Source organism: Chanodichthys erythropterus, chromosome 14 (assembly GCF_024489055.1).
Source record: "Chanodichthys erythropterus isolate Z2021 chromosome 14, ASM2448905v1, whole genome shotgun sequence".
Classification (NCBI taxonomy): domain Eukaryota; kingdom Metazoa; phylum Chordata; class Actinopteri; order Cypriniformes; family Xenocyprididae; genus Chanodichthys; species Chanodichthys erythropterus.
This window is the reverse complement of record NC_090234.1, coordinates 1463561-1470373: the sequence shown is the minus strand read 5'-3', so window position 1 is coordinate 1470373 and position 6813 is coordinate 1463561.

Sequence of the window (6813 nt, the reverse complement as noted above, 5' to 3'; positions counted from 1 at the left end):
CTGGCTATGTGCCCAAGGTTCCTACCACTCCCTTCAGGGACCAGGTAGTGAGCCTGCAAGCGCTGCCCTCGGAGGAGGCAGACCCAGCCCTGGCTTTGCTCTGTCCAGTTCGCGCCTTGCGACTGTACATAGACAGAACTCGAAGCTTCAGGACCTCAGACCAGCTCTTTGTCTGTTACGGAGGCCAGCAGAAGGGAAAGGCTGTCTCCAAGCAGAGGATGGCCCACTGGATAGTGGATGCCATCGCCATGGCTTACCAAGCTCAGGGCATGCCCTGCCCGCTCAGGTTGCATGCTCACTCCACGAGAGGTGTGGCATCCTCCTGGGCGCTGGCTTGTGGCGCCTCGCTAACAGACATTTGTAGAGCTGCGGGCTGGGCGACACCTAACACGTTCGCTAGATACTATAGCCTTCGTGTCGAGCCGGTCTCCTCCCGTGTTCTCGCCTCAGGTCAGAGGCACGGAGAGGCCCCGGCTTAGTGTCGGCTTGCTGCGCTACATGCGCGTTCTATTCTCCAGAGAGTCCCTACGGGCAGACCCTGTTGAGTCCTCCGGTTACCCTTCGGCAGCCGACGTGGCGGAGCGTCTGGCGCCAGGCCTATACTCCGTTGTATCCTTGAGAACCGGATTTAGGCTGGGTTCCATATGTGTGACCCTACGGGGATCCCATATGGCTTTTCCACGGCTGCTCTTAAACGAAGCCCGTGTCTTTCCCTCTGGGAGAACCCATCTCTATCGAGTTGGAGTCACCCCAGTTCTTCCATATGTAGCACAGCCCTACAGGGTTAGTCCATATGTACTTCTCCACATAACTCCTTCGGGGAAGGATGTGGCTTCCGCAGCGTTCCTTCAAACGAAGGTTACGCTTTCCCAGCGTTATCCAATAGTCTCACTGAATGGGTTTTGGAACAACAGTGATCGACCCTCTCTGTGTGTTAGCCCTGTCCCACCGTCCGCAGGCAAGGGGGTTCAGGTGGCTTACAACAGAGCGCTGGAGGAGGGCAGCTCCTGTGGCGCTTTGGTAGGGATTCCTATTCGTCGGTCTGTCCGACGTACGTCGAACGTGACCGACTGAATGGGAACGTCTCGGTTACAAAGGTAACCCTCGTTCCCTGAAGGAGGGAACGGAGACGTACGTCCCGTCGCCACAGTTGTTGTCCTGCTGTGCTGCCGCCTGCTTGGTTCGGCTCCTCAGCGAAAACCTGAAGATGCAACGCACCTGCTGCTCATTATATACCCGCGCTGCGAGGTGAGCAGCTGATGCAGATGATTGCATGCCAATGTGCATTGGCTCGTTTAGTTACACTCGAAGTAGATTGGCTTCTCTGGCGAGATTCCTATTCGTCGGTCTGTCCGACGTACGTCTCCGTTCCCTCCTTCAGGGAACGAGGGTTACCTTTGTAACCGAGACGTTAGCATTATTTTTTTTCCTCCCTACTATATAAAGCTGTTTTGGTAATCAGTGAGCTCAATCTATAGAAGAACTAAAATAACAGCATTCCATTGGGTGTGGAGATTGAATGCTTGGTTTATTCTGTGTTGCAGGTTCAGACACAATGACAGGCATTATTCCCAAGAGCAAAACAAAAGGCACTGACTTCTGTGCAGAGGGCAAATACCATTATATAATCCGCTCTGATCTCGGCTGCTATATGCAGACAATTGATGTAAAAGAAGGTTTAGACATCTCTATTTTCAATCTGCACCCTGCCTGCAAAGATGGAGACCATTACCTTGGTAGTAAAGATGGCTCCTTTTTCATCATCAAGGGAAAGTCGTTCCGCAGAGTTAACAACCTGACGACAGACAGCTGTGCTCAAGTTTGGAGCCTTCATCCCAACTGCCAGGGTGGAGATCACTACCTTTCAACCTATGGAAGATATTATATCATCTTCAAAGCAAAAGGCACTTATCGAGTGACAAACGACTTGCATCAAGACACAAATAGTGCAGAATACAAGCTGCACCCAGAGTGCCAAAATGGTCTCTATTACTGGGGCATGCCAAACCACTGCTACGTCCTCAAGCCAGGCTCAGAGTGGGGAGTTGAGTTCTGCGGCAGTTACGACCTCAGCAAAGATAAGTTCTTTGGTGTCTATTCCGTTCATCCCAATGTTCTTAACTTCCTCCCTGGTGGTCTGTCAGTAACTAAAGGTCCAGCCTTTGGCATTTGGGAGAATATTAAAACTATATCTAATGACAGCAATACACCAGTGACATGGACAAAGAAAATCAATAAAAAGGTTGGATACAATAAGGAGAAGATGACTCAGATCACACACAACTGGAAGATAGCCGCGTCAGCCTCGATTGAATCTGGAGACCTTGCAGGGTTAATTGCGAAGTGTCAGTTCTCCTTTTCTGCAGAATATGGAGGTTCTCATGTCAGCACTGAAAATGAAAGCTGGAACGAAATGACTGAAGTGGAAGAACAACTCACATTTGAGCTGAAGCCAAACGAGCGTTTATATCTGTGGCAGTACAAACTGGGTCTTGGTGAAGAACCAGTGTTGTTCTGCCGTGATTTAAAGATTGACGATGAGCCAAACCCTCCAACTGAAGTCCCCCTGCCACCTGCAAAATCATGAAAACATATCAGGATGCTTTAACTCTAAGGATAATCAAGTGCTTCAGTTAAAATACCTTAATTATAACTTATCGAGTGATTAGATATCTGCATGCATTGCTTAAAATGAGGCTGGAATTGTTTCATAGCAAAGAGATTATTCAATTACAGTCAATGTAACCACAAATTACAACACTGTCCATTATGGTATTATTGAAACTTGCTGTTTATGATTAAAGGAAACGGACAGAATCTTAATTTAAACCTCAAGAAATCTCTTCTTAAAATCTCACACATTCAAAACAACTGCAGATCTTTCAATATGATGGCTAAATTGGGTTTTGGGAGTTTTGCTAGAAAAATTGGGGGCCTAGTGTATATTATTGACACAGTCATATATCTGGATAGTGTAACCAAAGTCTACTGATGCGTTTGATTCACAAAAGGTTCATGAAAAGAGCTGCATTCTGTACTCATGCATTTGGCGTATACATGTAATTAAAAGCTTCTTTTTTCACATATTTTACTTTACGTATTTTCGACATATTTTACTTTACAGCATACGTATACATATGGATTTTGCTTTTAATATGTTTAATAAAGGTGGATACTGCTATTAAAGTCTTGGTGTTTTCATTGGCATTCTATTTCTTTGTGAAAAAAACATTGTTGTGGTGTATATTTGACAAATATCCACTCCCAGACAGCACACACATGTCTGTTTGATGTGTGATGTTTTTAGAAATATGCAGAAGATGCTGGAAAACCAGAGTTGCAGGACCTGCAGGATTTTTCTAAAAAATGATGGACAGTTTAACTGCTAAGGACAAACTATAGCTATGTAGTAAAACTCAGTTATTTTGTCTTGTGGACAACATGTAAACATCTGTTCAGTGCAGTAGCTTAGTTTAATAAGCAGCATTAAATAAAAAACAACAAGCAATTTCATGATCCCTTTTAATTAGTTTAAAATATTTACATTTCCAGTTTCTGCAACCTTATGTTTATACACAACTGTACGTCTGTTCTTCTGTAGTGTTGGGTGAACATTTGGTCATGTTAATCTTGTAAGTCATGTTTTATTTTTCTAACTGAAAAGATCTTTTAAAAATTAAGTCCCTGTGACAGAAAAGGGAAGTCATGTGCAGAATGTCATTATGGAAATTTATTTTGGTTAAAGATGAACCAAAATCAATTATTGAGCAAATGGATAATTAAAATCAACACTGTCTCTCTGCTTTACCCCGACTCACAACTTTGAGCTGTCAGATTTCACAGGAAATGTCAGTTTTATGTCTTTTTCTTTTTTAGGAGGGGCGAGATTCCGTAGACACGTCTGCCATTCTCATACAAGTCTCAAAATCACAGCTGATGTATTTGTCACTAGGTTCTTTCAGCTTAATATGAAACAGCTCTGGTGATCTTTATCCTTTACCATTTACAATGTACACAGCACAAGGTAATCGACCACTCAAAGACTATATCCAGGACTTTCTGAACATTGCCAATTTCTCTAACTTCCCAGACTATGCTCTCATAGACTTCTTCTGTTATGGACTTAATGAATATTATCAATCTAATCTCATACGTGATGGTCCTTGAGGGTCACTCGTTGAGTTTCTGGACTATGCTCTGCTGTTGGCTGGTTCCTCTCCTCCTTCACTGTTGGGGAAATGGACAAGGACACTTTCCCTAAACATTTTTTGGGGACGGGCAGCACACACCAAGCTCCAGTGGCCACAGAGCTTGGCCCATCACAGTCACCAGCATGCCCAGTTCTGATGATTGCTAGCCCTTTGCTATACGGACCTTCCTGCCCTGTAGTTTCTGCACTAAAGCCAGTTCACAAGATGGCTGCCATACCAGAGTCTCTTCTCGTCATGACCACCATTCCTGAGTCTTGTCCCTTCATGGCCGCCAAGCCAGTGTCTTCAGACATGATGGCCACTCCGCCTGTGTCTTCAGACAAGATTGCCGCTCCTCCTGTGTCTTCGGACAGGATGGCTGCCACGTCTGAACCTCCAGCCGCCATGGCCACTATGCCAGAGTCTCCAGCCTTCACAGGTGCCTCACCAGAGTCTTCAGCCATCATGGACACCACATCTGTGTTCCCGGTCGTCATGAGTGCTGCACATGAAGACGTTCAGGCTTTCCCTAAGCTCTTGAGACTGGCTTCAAATCTGGAAGACAAACCATTGAAGTCAGTACGTGCAGCCAGCATCCCTAGGTCAGCGCCATCTAACCCACCGGCCTCAACACTCTCAAGCCTGCCAGTACCTGCGCTGTCCTTTCCAGAGGTCATTCCCTTGCTCCTACCCATTATGGCTATGGCTATTTTGTGTGTTTGGGCCACGCACTGCTCTCCAGCATATGGGTCCACTCCAGCCCAAGAGTCCACTCCAGAGCCCACTCCAGCCCATGTGTTAACCTCCGCATTTTTGGTTTCTTGATCTCTGCCCGTTCTTGGATTTCCCTGTTTTGCCTGTGTGTTTCTGCCTTTTTGTTTGTTTTGACAGCCTTTCTGTGTTTTTGACCTGTTACCTGTACTTTGGATTCAATTGTGGATTTTCAATAAACTGTGTTTGGATCCTCAACCCTCATGTCTCGGAGCAGTTCGTTACAAATGAATTGTCCCAAATTCTGTTTCTTATGCTCAAATAGTGTTATAAAAGCTTGATTTTCAGGTTATAGACCAGCCAATGCATATGCTCAACCCTAAGCGCGCTTCTCAGGACACTGATTCTTCAAAAGCTTTCTTCAAAAGCACTTATTGTAAATGATATTATCACAGACAATAATCTAGATGTGCTGTGTTTGACAGAAACTTGGCTAAAACCAGACAATTACATTACTTTAAATGAGCCTAGCCCTCAAGGTTACGATTATCGACACAATCGTCATAAGAAAGATGAAGGGTCTGCACAGTCTCAAAGATGAGCAGGTCCCACCATAAACTGTGTTTAAGTCTCAATTCACGGAACTTCGGTTTGTAAATCTTACATTGATTCCGGCCCGGCAGACACTAATGGATCACGAGACTCTTTTTTATGACTATTTCGATAAGTCCCGAACCTCTCCTCTGCGACTTCAAAGGAGATGCGAACACCACGGATCGGGTTTCTAGGAGACAGGCCCAAATTCCAAACGGTCATAAAAAGGAAAATACACGCACACACCCACAGACACACACACACACACACACACACAAAAGACCTACATAAAGACTGTATGCACAGATATTATACCTGCAAATATGAATGTATCTGCCATTGTAGTGCTTGTTGCATGTATGTGTTACTAGTGTAGAATCGTAGAATTGACTATAGTATGTTAGTTTTCATGTTAAACAATAGTAGGAGACTATAGAGTGTATTTTCTGTATAGGATGAGCGACACCTGTCGAGTTTGATCTCTCCGTAAAGCGGAGAGATCAAACGTCTCATGTACGTTACATTTCTGTCAAATGCATCGTTCAATGTTTAATAGTACTATGAAAAAATGCACCGATTTGACATACCATAAATTAACCCGGGAGACAGAACAAAGGGATGTGGAAAACTGCCAAATTGCAACACTATCATTGGAGGACGTTATCAAGAAGGCGTTCTGGTCTGTTGTCTTTAAAATACCACGACACGCGTCTTTTCGATGCACAAGTTTCCTGCACAAGTTCCTGCCATAGAGACGGACTCTCTTCTCTATCTTCCGGTCATCTTACTTCCAGTTAAGCCTTCGTGTGAAACTTCGCTGAACATCACCTCCTGAAGGACCAACTACCACATTGAGCGTTCCGAAACTCGAAGTACCACAACGAACCTATATGCAAGTATTTGTTAAGATTTTAAATACTGGGTTTCCTTGCTGGCTCTTTAAGGTTAACTGCTGGAATTGGCCATTCTTTGATCACCTCGCTCTTTTCTGCCTTTACTTTCACCTGTATGTATCTGTATCTACTTGTGTAAATTTATCCGTATAACATTTGTATTACCCGTTCTGTATATTAAATACATCATATCCATGCTTTTTGTTCACTTGCTCATTCAGCAACAACCGAGTCACTTTAATGTTCTGATTCTAATATCCTTGCTTTAGGTTTGGATGCTACCGTAGAAATTTACCCTCGTGGCCAGAGGATAATATTTCTGTCGTAAAAACCGATAATACTCTACATAATTATTAAAACAGAACTAATCATATATGTGATTGATTATAATTCGTTGTAGTTAATTCACCATATATGGTTAATTC